We start from the raw sequence: 17,959 nt of genomic DNA, 5'->3' as shown, positions 1-17,959 counted from the left end.
GGCCCCACCTATCACTTAGAGAAACATAGTTTAAAAACAAAATAAAATAAAAATAGAAGTGAAAAGGACTCAACGAGATATGGTGAAACTATCATGTTATTTCTAACACCTGAGCTCTGTGCTTTTATGAATAGACTCTTTAGATGTTTCCATCTAATCAGATTGGTTCCTCAACTCCTACAACCAAAATGCTTCCATCCACTTAGATTAGTTAGTGCAATCCTCAATAGGCATAAATTTCTAGGTTCTGGAGTTTATTTATTCATACTGCAACTAAAAAGTTTCTCCCATACCCCCAAACTTAAATCTAACATTGTCCTCAATGTTCTAAAGATCAAATTAAAAGCATGAACAAGGAGAAACTGTTACCATTTGAAGCAAAACAGATAAGGAAAGATATTACCGTGTCACATGAATGTTGGGTTACCTCCCAAGAAGTGCTAAGTTTAAAGTCTTCAGCCAGACTAAGAAAGGATTAGTCACCTCATAAAATCATAAAGTAATAGCCGAAATTTCTGTGGGTCATCAAAACCAAATAGAGCTATCACAAATAAAAGGAATCTGCAACCTGCCAAGAAAATTAACAAATAAAGTGCACCCTTGTCTAGTTTATTGTTTAAGACAACTACATCTAGCTGTGGTTCAGGTTCAGGTTCTATAACTGGGTCCAAATAAAATATTTTCATGGGTTGGAATTCCTCAAAGCTAAGATCCGGTTCAGGTATTAGAGTCTGAAGAAACTCAAGTAAAAATTTAAAAGCACATAATAATAACCTGAATAATTGAGGATCCTTAAAGTCAATCAGTTTTGACTCACACAATCGACCATGATGAAACTGGTGGTCAATCTTAAGCAAATGTATCGACCCTAATCTCTTAAAGTAATTAGGTTTAGTCTCAAAACTAAATAATTGACACATCTGAAATTTATACGTTCCCACAATTGGTTGAAAAATATTTGGTGGGAAAACAAAGTCGATCTTAGTATCATAGCCTGGTCTAACCTCATCAACCAGAGGACGGGTTTCTAACAACTGAACTTCCTTATGGACATCACTAGGTTCAGGAAAACGTGTATGAAGATAATATTGTAAAATGGTTGAGGCACATATGTCAAGTCCCAAGTGAGGGACCTTTCTAATAGTTAAAGCACATGGAGAATGATAATCACCCCCAAACTTAGAGTTTTCAGTGTCTCTAGAAAGACTAGTCACAACGTCCCTAATTTCAAGGTCATTAGATTCCTGAAAATGGTCAATTGATTCTTCTAAGTATGGTTCATCCTCACTCATCTCTACGAGTTCACTTTCTTTGTCTAAGACTAATGTTTCTAAATCTCTAGACTCTAAAACAATATTCTCAGAAAAAACTCGTTCCTCCAAACCATTATCGGCTTCGTAATCAAAAGGAAATACTACATCGTCTAAAACGGGGGTATCTCTAGTCAAATCCTCGTCCTTTTGAATAGGTGAATAATCATTAAAATTATCGGGATCTGAACCAGAAATAACACTATCATCATAAAGTTCATTTGGAGTAACAAATTCCTGATCACTATGCATACGTATTTCAAATTCTTCCTCAACACTATCCTCGTCATAATCATCATAATAACATGAAAATGGTTGAACCTCATCTAAAAAAGTAGTGTTACCAATTCTAACCTCGGCATCTTGATTATGCAAATAACTATCCTCATTTTCAAGGGTACTATTGGAAACACTATATTGGAAATTAAGACTATCTTGAGCAGTTCTGTTCTGGGCCTCTAATAACATTTTCTGAGTCGACTCACATGACTTCCTTATGGTATCGTGTATAGAAGGTGCATTTTGTTTATTCATTTCTAACACAAACCTATTTGTATTCTCATTTAATTGTTTGAGAGACTCTTCTAGAGGAAGAACAAGTTCAGAAGGATCATAATAGGGACTAGTTTTCAACATTTTCATTATATTGTCCAAAGACGAGGAACTAGTACTATAATAATCCTTATTTTCTTGCTCGTATGACCGGTGTGTGTGTGTATAGTAATTGGGCTCACCATGGTATGAGCCGAAACCTTGAAAAGGTTGATGTTCCCAATCACTATTCACAATATGGTTAAAATTGTAACGTCCATTTTGAAACTCAGTCGGATATTCGTTGTATTGGCTATTGTGATACCATTTCGACATTCTATTGCAGGGGTGTGAGTTGTCACACAAAATAAAACCCACTGAAAGGGGATTCGTGGGTGGATAGAGTCTTACATCCCGTACCAGACGGGCGATGAACCGTTGAAGTCGACTCAGGCCACCGACTCCGATGTCAGTGTACGAACCCGAGGGGCCGAGACAGTATCGTAACTGTCGTCCTTCCGTGCAAACAGTTTATATTTAATCTTAACCCTTCCGTAGGGTTTAAAAATAATGTCCAAGAATGTCCAAAAAGTCCAAAAATAAAAATTTCCAAAAAGGAAAAGAAAAATTACAAAAATAATACCCTATTTACAGTTTCTAAAATTAAAACAAAATGACTATATACAAAAATTTTCTTCTTCATTCCTTTCGGATTCCTTCTTTTATAACACTTTTTCTTCACTTGTAGCTTCGCTCCAAATCTGAAAAGAATCGAATAATACCAAAGGCGTAAAAGAGAACAAAAATTCTAAAAGAAATAAAATAAATCTAAAACCTAAAACCTAATACAAATCCCCGGCAGCGGCGCCAAAAATTGATGTAGTTTTGAAAGTGGTAGTAAAGTTCGTTCAACTCGGATTGTGTAAAGGTTTGTTTTAAGAACCAAGAATAAAAATACTAAAAATATATTCACAAGGTTGTCACGAATATCGAGAGAGACTGAGACTCAGGATTCCACCAAATTCCATTCTTGTGATTCAAATAATAATTCCAATCAATTATAGATCAAATATTAAAAATATGGACTCTTATTCTTTGCCAAAAAATAGATTTTTGAAAAGTAATGATTGTAAATCAAAAGCATGATGTATCAAAAATACATAGACCAAGCATACACCATCAAACGAAATCACACCCATTCAATAAAAATCATAAATCGATTAAAAATCAATGCAAATAGTCATAAAAGAATTATTAGAATTACCACATGCGTGAAATAGGGCTTCCTCCGTCATCCCAGTGTTGGGGTTTAGCTCCTCATATTAATCACTTGCTCAAATACATGTTTATAGCCCAAAAGTTGATTAAAAGAGTGAAAAGAATAAAATCAGTGAATATGCGACCCACAGAAGGCGTCCAGAAAAGAACGATAAAACTGAAGTGTTGTTTCTGTTGTTTTAAGACTGCCAAGCGTCTGTCCTTTTCAATATAGAAGAACGACTGTCTTTGGAAGTCTGTTCTTCGTGTTCTTCGTGCTCTTCAATGGCAGCAGTAGCAACAGAGACGTAACTTCCTGCAACTCTGATTCTCGCCTCCTGAGCTTTCCTCTCGACCCCAAACCTCTCCGTTCCTTCTTCTAGGGGACCTAAGCATCCTATTTATACATAAAAGGGTCATTGAATCTTTCCCAAATCGCATCAAAATCTCTTCTTTCCTTCTTTGGTAGTTACGACAATAATTCCTTTCAGAAATTGTTTTACGTGTTTCTGAGCTCTCCCACTTATATCAAACTCTTCCTTAGATAGAATATGTACCTTTGGAACGAATTTTAGGTCTTTATTCTCTCTGAATTTCCTAAAACAAATCCACATAGCCGTATTTCCTTATTCACCTCTGTTTCCCTTTTCCGGCCATTCCAGCCCAGTTCGATCGATCCAATTGCTTCTAGTAAACTTGTGTAGCCATGAGAAGTCCAGCCCAATCAATTTCCGGTGTTGAATCTCTTTAAAACTGCCCAAAGCTTCACGTCCAAAATCTGCAGACGTGAAGTCTCTTTTCCCGCCAATATTTCTAATTTGAAACGTGAAGAAGGTGGGTGTCCCTTTAGCACATGCCCGAAATGGGTTACCCCTTATCCAAAGCGAGAGTCCGAATAGCAAATGTCCTCCCAGGTGCCTTTAACAACTTTTCGAGCCAATTTCGCCGCAAAAGCTTATTTCTCCAAGAACACCTACAAAGAGATATAAAAAGCCATAATAAATATAAAATCGAGCACTAATAATATATACAATTGAGATTATATAAGACACAAAAATGTGCCTATCAGTAGATACTCCTAAGCTAGGCAAGGTAATGATAACATTTCATCAATCAATACATTAGCTGCTACATCTGGTCATGGTATTATTAGGTATACAGTATATATAGACAAAGGATATCATGCACAAAACAAAAATGGAATGGGGTCCCAGCAAGTCGACTCAAAATATTCCTCAAATGCAACTGAGTTGGTAGTTGCAAACCACTTGGGATCTAGACGAAATATAATAAAACCACAAATTCGGATCCCTATACTTATCTATCAAATAGTGTTAAGAGGTAAGATGAGTATATATTCCCTCGTACCAAAACAACATAAACACAGCATAAACATCTTCCTCTATTTACTTGTATCATGAAGTACCAAACCTATTATGGCATATCAGTAGTCGTCGCAGACTCAAAGAAACACCTCTGAATTGCCAATACAAGAACATATACTCTTAAAAAGCAATGATGACACTTAAAGTTCACTACTGCGAACGTTACAACAAAGTCACGTTCTCCTGAAGCAATCAAACACTTGCAGTCCTAGGTAAATTCAGTAATAAAAATAAATCAACCTTTCTGACTCAAAAAGACATTGTCCGCAAGTGTTATTATACAATATCACCTAAATCAAGATCAGAGAATCTAACTGGTGGTGGTGGACAGTAAGTGTTGGACATCTTAAGAGAAAATATTGACATCTCAAGTTTGATGCTAATCACGAATAATGGTGGAAATGGTTTTCACATAAATTGAAAATTTCAGCTTTTAACATGTTTGGAGCTTAATTCACATACTCAGAATTTCCAATCACATAAAAAAACACCAAACCCAATTTCAAATCCACTTTAATCAATCAACTAAATGCCTCAAAAACCCAATTTGAGTGAAGTTATCCAAACTACCAAAATTTAAGGCATAACAAACAGAACCCATGTCATGGATTACTCATATAACATACAATCAAATCATGGAAGCAGCAATCCAATGACTCAAGAACATGAAAATCAAAAAGAAGAACAACTGAAAGATATAAGAGTTGGAGAATCACTAGGAGGATAATAGATATACCTGATTGAAGTGGAGTTCAAAACTTCTTCCCTGGAAACTGAAAAGAAAATAATAAATGGATAAAACCAGAGATTTTGGCACTAGTCCATAGTAATAATAAAGATCTTGGCTTTGAGAAAATTACTAGAGTTGAGACAAGAACCTGTAACTGAGAAAGACTGGACATTTAGACAGCATGTTAGACTAGATTACTCATTCAGTACTCTAGGGTTATGATGAATCACAAACCTCTAATCAAAACACCAAATTCAACTTACTAAGATCACAATATACTAACCTAAAACCTATTATTCAGCACAAATTTCTTATAAAACCTAAAACCTATTATTCAACACAAATTTTTTATAAAATTGTAGTCTACTTTCACAAATCAAACTAAACCCAGTTTAATTTCATGTGTTTCAGACTTAAAGATGAAAAACCCATAATTTTTTTCTACAATTGAATCCAAAATTAAACAGATAAATAAACTTATTGGTTGCAGCAATCAGGTAGTGCGTTAACTTCTTTTTCAACACGATCCAATACTTTTTAGTGATGAATCTAATAGGCAGAGAACTACTCGGAGTAGAGAAATGAAGAACCTCTCATAGGAAGAGAAGAAGGTTGAGCGTGAAGTGAAACTGCTTTAGGTTTCACAAAGATAAGATGTTTATATATCAAACTCATACTTCCTATATTATCCCTAGTATTTCTATCAAATTCCTATCCTGTCCTGCGGTGCGGGTGAATCCGCGAATTCACAAAACTAACCGCAACAAAACCGCTAAACCTTGCGGATTTGAAAACTCAACCGTGTCCGGCCCACTGACTCTTGCGGATTGGTTTTCATCCGCACTTTTGCGAACGGTTGCGAGTGAAATCCGCGGTTTCCGTTTTGCTGCACACCCCTAACATACATAATAAGAGCCCAAGTAGTTTCACCTTTACGATGCTACTAACCCCCATACAGAATTACAAACCCAATGAAGCCCAAGTAGTTTCACCCATATAAGCCCATCCCAACTGAAACCTAAAGTTCTTGACAACTAGTATCACAGTTTCCCGGACACATCACTGTCGCCACTGGTCCCAGGCTCCACCGTCTGCCGCCGCACCACCCCACTTTCACCATTGCACCCAAGTAGTCAGAATACGAATCACACCACCATTTATCTCTCTAAAACGAACACAGTTCGTCGGATTAGAGCGAGAAGAAGACAAGATCTCCATTTTCCTACTGGAACTAAACTTTAGAACCAACAAAAGAAACCAAACCCACCAGTAACCAAACAAAACCACCATTCCCCAACTAAAACCAGCATCCATTGCTGCTACAGAAACAAGCAACCCAAAGTTTTTTAGATATGGAACAAGGTTACATGATTTTGAATGATTGGGCTTAAAATAGATATTTATGATTGGAATATGGGTTTAACTTGAGCAGACAATGGATGAAGGCTATGGAGTTGCAGACTTGCAGGAATTCGAAACCAAAACAGGGAAGGAGAAAAAAGGGCAAACCATTTTTCAAAGACGTTTGAATGCCAAATCCACCATCAGAAACAAGAATAGATCCAAAAAGTGAACGAAATCCGAGCAGGAAATGAGGAGACGGCTAGGGTTTCGGCAACGGGAAGGACAGGAATTCGATTTCCACATCTGTATCCGCCATTGATTATTACTCTCTCTATCTCTCTCACACTCACTCCCTCGCTGACTCTCCAAATGGTTTTAAGATCTCCGATCTCTCTGAGTAACCAGTCTTAACAAAATTGTCATATAACCCGTCTTTTCTTTTAACCATAATTTTGATTTGGTGGTCGCGATGCATTAAACCTTGGTTGCTAACCGCAAGAAAAAGGGTTCAACCTTTAGGAAGTTGTGCATCTACCTTACTTACAGAACATTAGAGATTTAAAATCCACTCTATCATGGGAAAAAGTTGAGCAGTTGTCTCGTACCAAAAGAGGCAAAAAGTCTAGATTTATTATTTTATTCTCCAAAAATAAGATACACTTTTGAGTTGAAACATGCAGAACTCTTGTCGATTATTACATGTGCTGCTACTCTCTTATTTATATGCTACATTTAATCTTAACACTCTTAACAACGTGAAATGAACAATTTATTTATAGAATGGGAAGTTTGGGCATTGCTCCTGCATTCTCTACCGCATCTTGGATGAGCAACTGTTAGTCTGTTACTCCATCAACTATTTTCATCGTTTCTAGCTTCATTGCCCCAAAAATTGAAGATGGCTTCCAAGAAGGCATCTCTGTTACGCTTTGAAAGGGCCGGTGATCGGTGTTAATGTGTTATCATTAATCCAATCACCATTCGAATCTAGCTACAGCTCCAACTAACACATGTACAACTGCATGTAGTAATCGGGAAACAGACCCTAAGTGAACAAAAAGGGAACAAAAAAGTAACTTATACAGCTACGGCATCTTTTTTCTATGGTGAGGCAACAGATATACATGCACAAGGTTAGTTTTGTAGTCCCCGTCTCATGTTTTATTAGCTGCTCAAAAGCACATGTAAAAGAGCAAAAATGCAGTTGAGGAGCAGTCTTCCTATTTGTGGAGATTATTTTAGACTTATTCATGGTTTGCAGAATCAAGGCTCAAAAGCGCTTCGTGGAAATGAGTTCATTACTTCTGAAAGTGCAGGTTGTTACACTACATTAACAACTATACTTATTTTCAAACTTTAGGGTACTGGAAACGTTATAGTTTATGTTGGATTTAAGACTAAAATATGTGATGTTTAATGTTGCAGATTCTGTGGACACTTTGATGTCTGAAACCATTGAATTGGAAGGTTCAACGACAGTTGTGGACCGAGCCATTCCTAAGGTGATACGTTATAACCCCTCTGAGCGAGTCCAGGATTCGCAGAAGCTAATTTCTGAAGCAATTCTTGTCTTTTTTCGAAACAGCAAAATTTCATACCAAGAGTGCTGAGGAAGTACAAGAGTTACAAAAGTTAAGCGATGGGATTACATGTTGTCTTTGAATTTTTGCCATCTACATATAAAGTCATCGAAAGTAAAGATCCTAAGCTCTTTATACATAGAAGCCCAGGTGTATAGAGTTGCTTTAATGTTAATGAGCAATTTTTCATAAGTGATTGATTCTCTCCTAAACACCCTATTCTCGGCTGAGTTGATCTTCTGTAACCACCTATACGTGGCATATATTCCAACAGTCGATATCAAGTCACCTATACGTGACTTGATAAAGAAAACATCTCTTCTCTATCATCACACTTTTCAGGAGCATGAGCATGAAGAAAACAAAACGAACATTGCCCAGTACAGTTGTTGGCAATTAAAAATCACCATCTAGTGATGAACAGTAGCTACAAAAAATGATTATATTTGTGGTGAACAAATGAACCACTATTAGATATCCAGTGAATATTCTTCACAGAGAAGAACAAAGAGAATGAGACATGAGGAAACATCTTTGATGCAGAACGGAGATGCATGGAATAAATATTTATAGCTATAAGCCACAAATCAATAAAAGGAGTCAATAGACCCTTGAAAAGTAAAATCCAAGAACAAGTCAAGAACTTGTGAAAGAAGCGTTCAGGAAAAAAAATCTTCTTATGATAACACATCAATGATCATTGATATCATATGTGTCTATAAAGCTCCGTAACAATGGATGGAGATGTACAGCATTAAACTTAGTATGACTACTGGTTAAAATTTTATCCGTCACACTTCAGAGGAAAAACAAAATGTTGCAATGGGTCCATGGTACACCGTCCAAATCCTTAATTAAAAAAAACAAACAAAATTCTTGACAAACTAAATGAAAGATTTGTTGATGAATCAAACATCTGATGCGGTGAACTAGAGGCTCGCTATATTTCTCACTCCACTGTGTAAACAGACCACAAATATAGCGTCCACACTTTGGAAGAATTAGCAAAAAACGATTAGATAACACAATCTAATCTTTGGGAATGAGTCAACCCAATCAATGTTGACGTCCGAAACGTAAGTGAATCAAATACATTACTGTTCACTGATAACAAAGAATGAATATTGTAATCTTGGATAAAAATCCAAAATGAGATTTATGTGGAAGTCGAGAAGGGATACTCATAAGTCATATCATCAAAATGGTATTTCTTGAAAGTCAATACTAAACCATTATTATTACCGACATAAAATATAGTTGGATCTTCTTGGCAAACATGAACCAAGAATAAATAGATTGCAATGAATGTATATTTAACCATCCACAGTTTCATTGAACCAATTGCTAAAATAGCAGCGAAGAAGAAACAAAACAATGCAAATAATTGTTACCGAATAAGCAAATCCCTTCGTTGGTGTTGAACGATTGAAAAACTGAAGCTCCAAAACAACATCAATGCATGGTTTTCCATTGTAGGATTGGTATAGTACTGTAAAAAAAAAAATCACAGCAGAAACTTTGATCAGCAAAATAAGGAAAAAATAAAATGAAATGAAAATATACCGATCTCTAATGACGAGATTTAAGGAAACAAAACTTCAAAGCATCTTCACAAAAAAAAATGCAGAAGCAATATTGATTAGCAAGGGGAAAAAAATGTTGCTGATGCTAATCAGATAAGAGAAACAATGAGACTCGAATGAACTCGATTAAGAAAGCGGAAGCAACGGATCTTTTCCTGCTCTGTACCATCATAAAATATGAATGGTAAATCAGAGGGAAAGAGAACACAAAGATTAGAGTGGTTCGGTCACTTTACCCATGTCCACTATGAAACCCTATATAGGGGTGAATTATATTGATCATCATAAATATATTCTGAGATAATTACATTTACATTAGAGGATTCCTATTTATAGTGACAATAGGATAAGGATAAACCAGTAACCCTAGAAGATAACTAACTTGACTAGGTTATACATGTTTAGCTTAATTACGGGATCTTGTAAACTGACTATCCTCTTTTGTAGCATGTTGTTGACTGCACGGTTGCCTCGGTCCATTCCACTGTAACCTCGGCTACTGATGTTAGTAGTATACTCTAATAGTTCCTTTCATTCCAAAGAACAGACTATATCGCGAATGGTAGGCAGTACTTGATGAAGATTGATGGTTTTAAACTGAATTTAAGCTTCCAATCGGTCAGAACTTGTATCACAGTATCGGGAGGAGACCATGTTGATTCAAGCAAACCTAAGAAGTGCTGCCATAAATCAGCTGCAATCTTGCAACTAATAAAAAGATGGTTTACTGACTCATCCTCGATGTTGTCGCAAAACCTACATCTACCATTCTCAAATTCCATTCCTCTTCTTTTCAAATTTTCTACTGTTGGAAGACTATTGATGGCAGCTGCGCACACTATGAAAGAAATTTTGGTGGGAATAGTTTTGTTCCATACATACTTGTGAGGAAAGGTGGTCGTATTACTTGTTCCGTTGTGAAGAGCCTCGTACGCTGCTGCAACAGAAGCAATTCTTGTCCATTTGTGGGAATTCAGTCAACCTCTAGTTTGTTAGGATGACAACTCCACTCACATGAGATCACCACCACCAACCAAGCAGATACTGCAGGGTGGATATGGGGCATACAATGCTTATATCACTGCAGCAACTAGATACGCTGCAGGGGGTGCTCTTACAATGTATGATCATCCAAGCTTAGGATGCACAAGTAAGTTCGCATGCAAGTTTTCATCGCTGTTAATTTGTGAGTTCATTCAAGCATATAGTCTTTGCTGATCATTTTTAGTAAGATGGATAACATTTACACTTTCCAAAATCGCAGACCTCACAATACACGCATCTACAGTTTGCGACTTCGTACCCCGCTGCACTACTGGTAGCACTTGTCTAAAATCCCATCCAAAAATTATGATTTTACCTCCAAAAGGAACATCATTTACAGTTAACACTACGCGAAAAATCATCATTGAAGACTACATATTAGAGTTGTAGTACCCCTATGACAACTCCATTTTATGCATTGTGGAAGGGGGTATTGTAGAAAGTCCAAGCTTTTCTACAATGCTCGACTAAGAGTTGTAAAGGGTGATGTGATTCATGGTTCAACAATATTTTGCCAAAGTTGTGATTCTCTTTCGATTTTTTTTTGAAAGCCTAACACAACTCTTGGTTGTGTTGTAGGACAATTTTACACAACAAAGGATGTGTATCGTAGAAATATGTAACACAACACTTGTATAAGTTAAAGGACTATCTTAGACAACCTAGGATGTGTATGGTAGAAATATGTAACAACTCTTATTACTATTATGAATAAGATTTGCACGACACTTGTCAGAGTTGTAGAACTGTATTGGATAACACCTAGTTATGTTGTAAAGACATTCTTTCACCACCTTTGGTTTGTGTAGTTGAAATATGGAACACAACTCTTATTAGAAGTTGTGTTCATAAAACTATTTTGAAAAGAAAAAAATTATAGCTGAAACCGAATTGCCGAAAGTATTTCACATTCACATTAACCCGCCAGCGTAACACATTTACATTCATTCAAGTTATCATGCCACTCCAATTACATTACTTAGCTAACTTTATCCAGCCACTCCAATTACATTACTTAGCTAACTTCAAATCACCTTGTTCCAATTACATTACTTAGCTAACTTCAAATCACCTTGTTCGAAAGTGTGTTGCGCAACAAAAGAAAAGAAAATGACAGATTTTTTTTACATGACTAAAAATATCATATAAATCGTAAAACGCAGATGTTGGCCTCCCATACAAATACGACAGTAGCATACACATTCCAATATGGTGGTCTATGTTACATTGCTAAATGAAAATGATCTGCTTTTGTTGCGCGCTCTCTTCTTGGTAAACCAAACAACGATTATGAGAAACATAGTGGTAGATGATACCGTAGAGGCACTGGTTCAAACGTGAAGTGTCATAGACCACTTAACCAAAATACAATACGGGATCGATGGATACCAAGTCATCCACAATTGTCATCATAATTTGTAACTTCTTGATACCATATCCAACTACGACAAGTTTGGTTGCGATAGAAATAGGAGAGAAACATAAGTACATTAAGAGGAAGGTAAGATGTTTTGACAGAATCAGTTATTTGAGAGAAGATACTTACACATGACATCTACCATCACTTGTTCAACCATATCATATTTCTCATCAGGGGTAAGAAAATGATCTAACGAGTCGAGCTTCTATGAGAGTATCTCCTTCCCTGGTCCACAAAGTGTTGCAACCATTGCCAAAGGATTCTGAAGGTACCGACCAAGCGCAACAACACGCCTGACGATCCCTGCAGACATTAAAGAAAGCAGAGTCAAACTCATCAAGCACCTGAATCAAAAGTGGGAAACAGAACTCACCTGGCTGCCCTGGTAGCTGGTCAGACGAAATCCGTGAGTTCTCATAAAGACGGGGCAAGGATTCGTCCCCATAAACAACATTTAAATCCTCCATCTCTTGACCAATTTCTCTAGGGTATTCCTAAATCATCTTAAAAATGATCTGCAAACGATGATAGACAATCTCGTGTTAAAAATAAAAAAAATAGAGCAAATAATCACCAGAAAAAGCTGGCAGCCTAATTTATGTTTCACAAGGCCCCTTACATCCAAAAACTCCAAGATAATAAGGAAAGAAGTATTCAACTACTTAGGAAACTCCCTAGAGAAACCACCTAAATGTACTCCTTCCACGCAAGTAAGCACCCCTAGCTTAAGTTTTAGTTATTTCATGAAAGCTGATGAAAGTTGTCTATGAACAATGAAGAAATAAAATGTAAGCATTTCTTTAAAAGGGGTAGACCATGAATTAAACATACAGCAAGAACAAGTTAGACATCTGCACCTCGAAAATATCCTCTTTCAGCTTCGTACAAGAAAATGCAACAGCTCCTAGAACCACAACATGTGGTTGATGATCGGTCATGAACTTAAGAACACGTTGTTGATCATTTTTCTTCCGTTGCTGGTCAGTAACACTCTGAGACCGAAGGCTAAGTGAACCTGCATACAATACATCCAGTACCTCACCTGATGAACCCAACATCACAAAAGTGGTTGCTGGCTTTCGAGGTCCCCAACAACAAGCCAAAACTCTTGGTGCCGCTTCATCATCTGGATCAATATCAGCTTCCTTCCGTTGATAAGGTGCCACAGAAACCTTACCCCACAAGTGCTTCTCATACTCCATAATAAGCCAGTTATTTTCCCTAGCATTTAATACAGACCGAGCTTCCTTTTCCATCATAGGAAAAACTTGCTTAAACGTGTCTTCCAATATCATTTTGCCGCTTCATCATCTGGACCAATATCAGCTTCCTTCCGTTGATAAGGTGCCACAGAAACCTTACCCCACAAGTGCTTCTCATGCTCCATAATAAGCCAGTTATTTGCCCTAGCATTTAATACAGACCGAGCTTCCTTTTCCATCATAGGAAAAACTTGCTTAAACGTGTCTTCCAATATCATTTTGCCGCTTCATCATCTGGACCAATATCAGCTTCCTTCCGTTGATAAGGTGCCACAGAAACCTTACCCCACAAGTGCTTCTCATGCTCCATAATAAGCCAGTTATTTGCCCTAGCATTTAATAGAGACCGAGCTTCCTTTTCCATCATAGGAAAAACTTGCTTAAACGTGTCTTCCAATATCATTTTGCGTTGTTCATTCCAGAGTTTAGCAGGCTTGCTTACCCCCTCACTGAGATAATTTTCATTGCATTCACCTAGTAACTTATTAAGATCTTCCACACAGATTGCAAGATTTTAACTGGGAAATTCCATAATGCAAGTCCCAATTCAACACAAAAACAAATGCAATTGCATAAACAGAATAAAAGTCAGACACAGGAACAATGAGAAGACTCACCATAGGTTCATCGTAAAACAATTACCAGCAGCACCAACTCAAATCTCAGTAACACCACCAGATCCATGTCTTCTTCTGCATGTTCTTCTCAGCATCAATCAGACCATCATCTTCTTAGATACCCACCAGAACTAACAATCTCAGATCCTTTCTGAAATTGGACCTTGCTCAATCTCTCCACAGCTCGCTGTAAACTCGAATCCACCATAACCCAAAATTCCAGTCATCCATCCAATTTAACAGCAGAAACAATCCTTTCTTTGTTCAACAGATTTCTTCTCAATCTGGTTCTCATCAGAAGGGGTTATCCTGGCATCACTGGCTTCAGAAAACTCAAAATTGAGCTAAACCCTTTTACTGGATGCAACTCAAAACCCGAATCCAGTCTGGGTTTTGAATGAATCTAATCAAAACATAAGAAGAAAAAAATCGTTTCATTAAAGATCTAATCAAAATAGAACTAGAATAACGATTAAAAGATCAAAACAAGCATGAAACAATAATGGAGTGAAGAGATGGATCCGAAAGACTTACCAAAAGGGGTTTTGTGTAACGATTACAGCATCAGTTTCATTCATCCACCAGAACACAACCTTCACGCATTTTTCTTCAGAGATTTTGATTTTGAAATCTAGGGTTTTTTTTTCAGCTCAACATTGAGATTTTGGGGTTTTTATTTTTGTTTTGAAATCTAGGGTTCGATATCTACAACCTCCGGAAGTTTTTTACATAGAATGTGAGCGAGAAAGAGATTCGGTGGTGGTATTTTGGGTTTCTTTGAGTTAGGGTTTTCTCTTGTAAGAGGGAAGATGAGAGAAAGAGTAAGTGAGGCAGAAGAGATACGATAAAGTAACAAAAGTGAGAAAAAAAATATTTGATCGTTTTGTATAAAAGGATTTGGACGGTAAAGATTTGAAAATACCACTATCATGCGGTTTTTTTAGCGCAACCCTTTGGTCCTAAGAGTTGGTAGTGATGATATACGACAACTCTTCCTTTTAAACCAGTTGTAAAACATAAGATTTTCTACGATATTTAGTAAAGAGTTGTAAAACTCCAGTTGTAGATGTATATTTTTCCTGTAGTGTAAATCTCTCAAGGTTCTATCAAATGCTTCAAAAGCATGTCGATGTACCATTATCTCCTCGTCCCAGATTACAGCAGTGCTCTTTAGTAAGAGTTCAGCTAACTCATCTTGCTTACTGATTTTGCACACATTGTTGAAGAATAAACCAAGATACTATGAAGAAGACAGAAGTGAGCAACAAGTGTTGTTGATACAAGTAGTATGGATCAACTAAGAGAGTTGAAAGAATGAGGTTGGATCAACTGGTACAGTTGACACGATGTGAATGGATCAACAAGTATTGTTGGTACAGTGGTACGGTATTTAGAAGTTTATTTGGGTTACAAGTATTACTGGTTTTAAGAGTTTGTTTACGTGAGAATTGTCTAGAAGTTTCTTTGTTAGAGTTTGATTATGTTAGGAAAGTCTTTTTAGTTGAGAGTCAAGTTTGTTAGTCATATAAATAGGCTGTTGAGCCATGAGTCGATATACATCAATTAAGAGAAGTTTGTTTGAGTTTAGTTTTGTGTTCTTTTATTAAGTTTTTAATATCATATTTTCTGCATCTGGTATCAGAGCCAGGTTTCAGATTCTAGGGTTGTGGGTACGAGATTTTGAGTTAAAGAAGATGACGAGTTTAAGTTAGATTAAGGTACCAGTGTTTGAAGGTAAAAACTTTGAACATTGGAGGTTGCAGATGGAGAATATTTTCACATACCAGGAGGTATGGGATATTGTGAAAGATGGTTATGCTGAACAAGCAGAAGGAGTAGTACTTGAAGGAGCTGCGCTAACTCTATTAACTGAAAACAGAAAGAAGAATTCTAAAGCTACATATATTCTTCATCAGGGTATTCATGAATCTCTCATGGACAGAGTTTTCTATATTAAGCAAGTTAAAGCAGCATGGGATGGTTTGGTTAGCTATATCACAGGGTCTGACAAGGTCAAGAAGGTTAGATTGCAAACCCCCTAAAGAGAAAGTATGAATTATTGCAGATGGAAAGTACTGAAACAATATCAGATTTTTTCTCAAAGACTTTGAATCTTGTCAATGAAATGAAGGCTAATGGTGATACTGTAAAATATTCAACAGTTGTTGAGAAGATATTAAGAAGTTTGCCTGAGAAATTTGAATCAAAGGTGACTGCTATAGAGGAATGCAACACAGTTGCAACTACGACTCTTAATGAGTTATTGGGTTCATTACAAGCTTATGAACAAAGATTGTTAGAGAAAACAACAGCTGAAAAACAAGTTGAAGAAGCACTTCGGAGTCAAGTTAGTTGGAGAAACAATCAAGGAAAATCTAATGCTGGAAAATCTCAAAGAGGATACAATAATGGAGGAAGATCAAATAATGGGAGTTATAGGAAGCCATTTGATATATCAAAGATACAATGTTATAATTGTGGAGATTTTGGACACATTGCTACTGAATGTCCAAAACCTAGAAAGATAGTTGCTAATAACTATAAAGCAAATTTCAAAGCTAATATTGCTGAAAGTCAAGAAGAAGAAGAAACAGAAGAGCATAAGACTGAAAACATGTTACTAGCATGGCATACAACAGAAGAGAAACCTCAACTTAAGTGGTACTTGGATACAGGTTGCAATAATCATATGTGTGGCAGAAAAGATTTGTTTGAAAGCTTGGATGAGTCTGTAAGATACACAATGAAGTTTGGAAAATAGTTTAACTATTCCAGTTATGGGAAAAGGAAGAATAGGAATTGTTCTCAAGAATGGTTCTAAAGCATACATCATGGATGTATTTTATGTTCCAGGTTTACATCAAAACTTGCTAAGTATGGGTCAATTATCTGAAAGAGGATATTCTATGAATATTTAAAATGGTTTATGCTTCATCAGAGATAGAAGAAGAAGATTGATAGCAAGGGTGGATATGACTAAAAACAGACTATTTCCTTTGAACATTCAACATCAAAAGGAAAGATGTTACAGTAGCAGTGTTCATAATGATACCTGGTTATGGCACAAAAGAATGGGACATGTGAACTTTAACAGTTTGCAAACTTTAGCAAAGAAGGAGATGGTGTCAGGATTACCTTTCATTCAAATTCCAGAGTCAAGATGTGAGAATTGTACCTTTCGAAAAAAACATAGAGATCCATTTCCAGTTAACAAAGCAGCAAGAGCTGAACAACAGTTGGAGATCATACATAGTGATTTGTGTGGTCCTATAGAAGTTACATCACATGGAGGTAATAACCATTTCATAACTTTCATTGATGACTTTAGTAGGAAACCATGGGTATATTTGCTTAAACAAAAGAGTGATGCTTTTCATGCTTTTAGAAGTTTCAAAGCGTATGCTGAGAAACAAATTGGTAAAAACATCAAGATATTAAGAACTGACATAGGGACATAATATACTGTTGTTGATAGTTTCATGGAAGAACATGGTATTCTACATCATCTAACAGCAAGATATACACCTCAACAAAATGGTGTAGCTGAAATAAAGAACAGAACCATAATGGAGATGGAAAGTGTTAGAGCATTGCTCGGTCAATCTCGCATGCGTTGCTATCTCAAGCATGTTTGTCAATGTTAGTGATCAAAACTATAAGTCTTGATTTCTATTCTATTATAGCTAAGTCTCGGACTAGGATAGAAAGTGTAGTTGAGCTCAAGGACTTCATGGAGATTCATCATAAAAGAAGAAGAACTACTCAAGGAACCGGTGGAACTTCTCGAGAAAAAGGTATGTGAAGACTTGAACTTATCTATCACTCAAAAGTCTATATACTCTATCTCCTACTCTTTGAGACAAGAAGTTGTATGTTATATATATATACTTGGATTA

General features: G+C 36.5%; 2 long non-coding RNA genes across 3 annotated transcripts; both read right to left on the bottom strand.

Moving 5' to 3' along the window:
• Positions 1–9,315: 9,315 nt before the first annotated feature.
• Positions 9,316–10,014, bottom strand: LOC113286216. Its single transcript, XR_003329168.1, has 2 exons — positions 9,957–10,014; positions 9,316–9,626 (listed from the first exon to the last, which is right to left on the bottom strand). It is a non-coding gene; the product is annotated as an uncharacterized LOC113286216 (long non-coding RNA).
• A 1,641-nt stretch (positions 10,015–11,655) lies between these two features.
• LOC113289396 lies at positions 11,656–14,903 on the bottom strand. Of its 2 annotated transcripts, XR_003330998.1 has the most exons (6): positions 14,598–14,903; positions 14,064–14,466; positions 13,042–13,964; positions 12,558–12,699; positions 12,311–12,487; positions 11,656–12,206 (listed from the first exon to the last, which is right to left on the bottom strand). It is a non-coding gene; the product is annotated as an uncharacterized LOC113289396 (long non-coding RNA). The 2 variants fall into 2 exon arrangements; XR_003330997.1 differs by having other exon boundaries at positions 12,311–12,699.
• Between the last annotated feature and the right edge of the window lie 3,056 nt (positions 14,904–17,959).

Source organism: Papaver somniferum, chromosome 6, assembly GCF_003573695.1.
Source record: "Papaver somniferum cultivar HN1 chromosome 6, ASM357369v1, whole genome shotgun sequence".
Classification (NCBI taxonomy): Eukaryota; Viridiplantae; Streptophyta; class Magnoliopsida; order Ranunculales; family Papaveraceae; genus Papaver; species Papaver somniferum.
The sequence above is the reverse complement of the archived record's forward strand: the minus strand, read 5'-3'. Positions and strand labels throughout refer to the sequence as shown.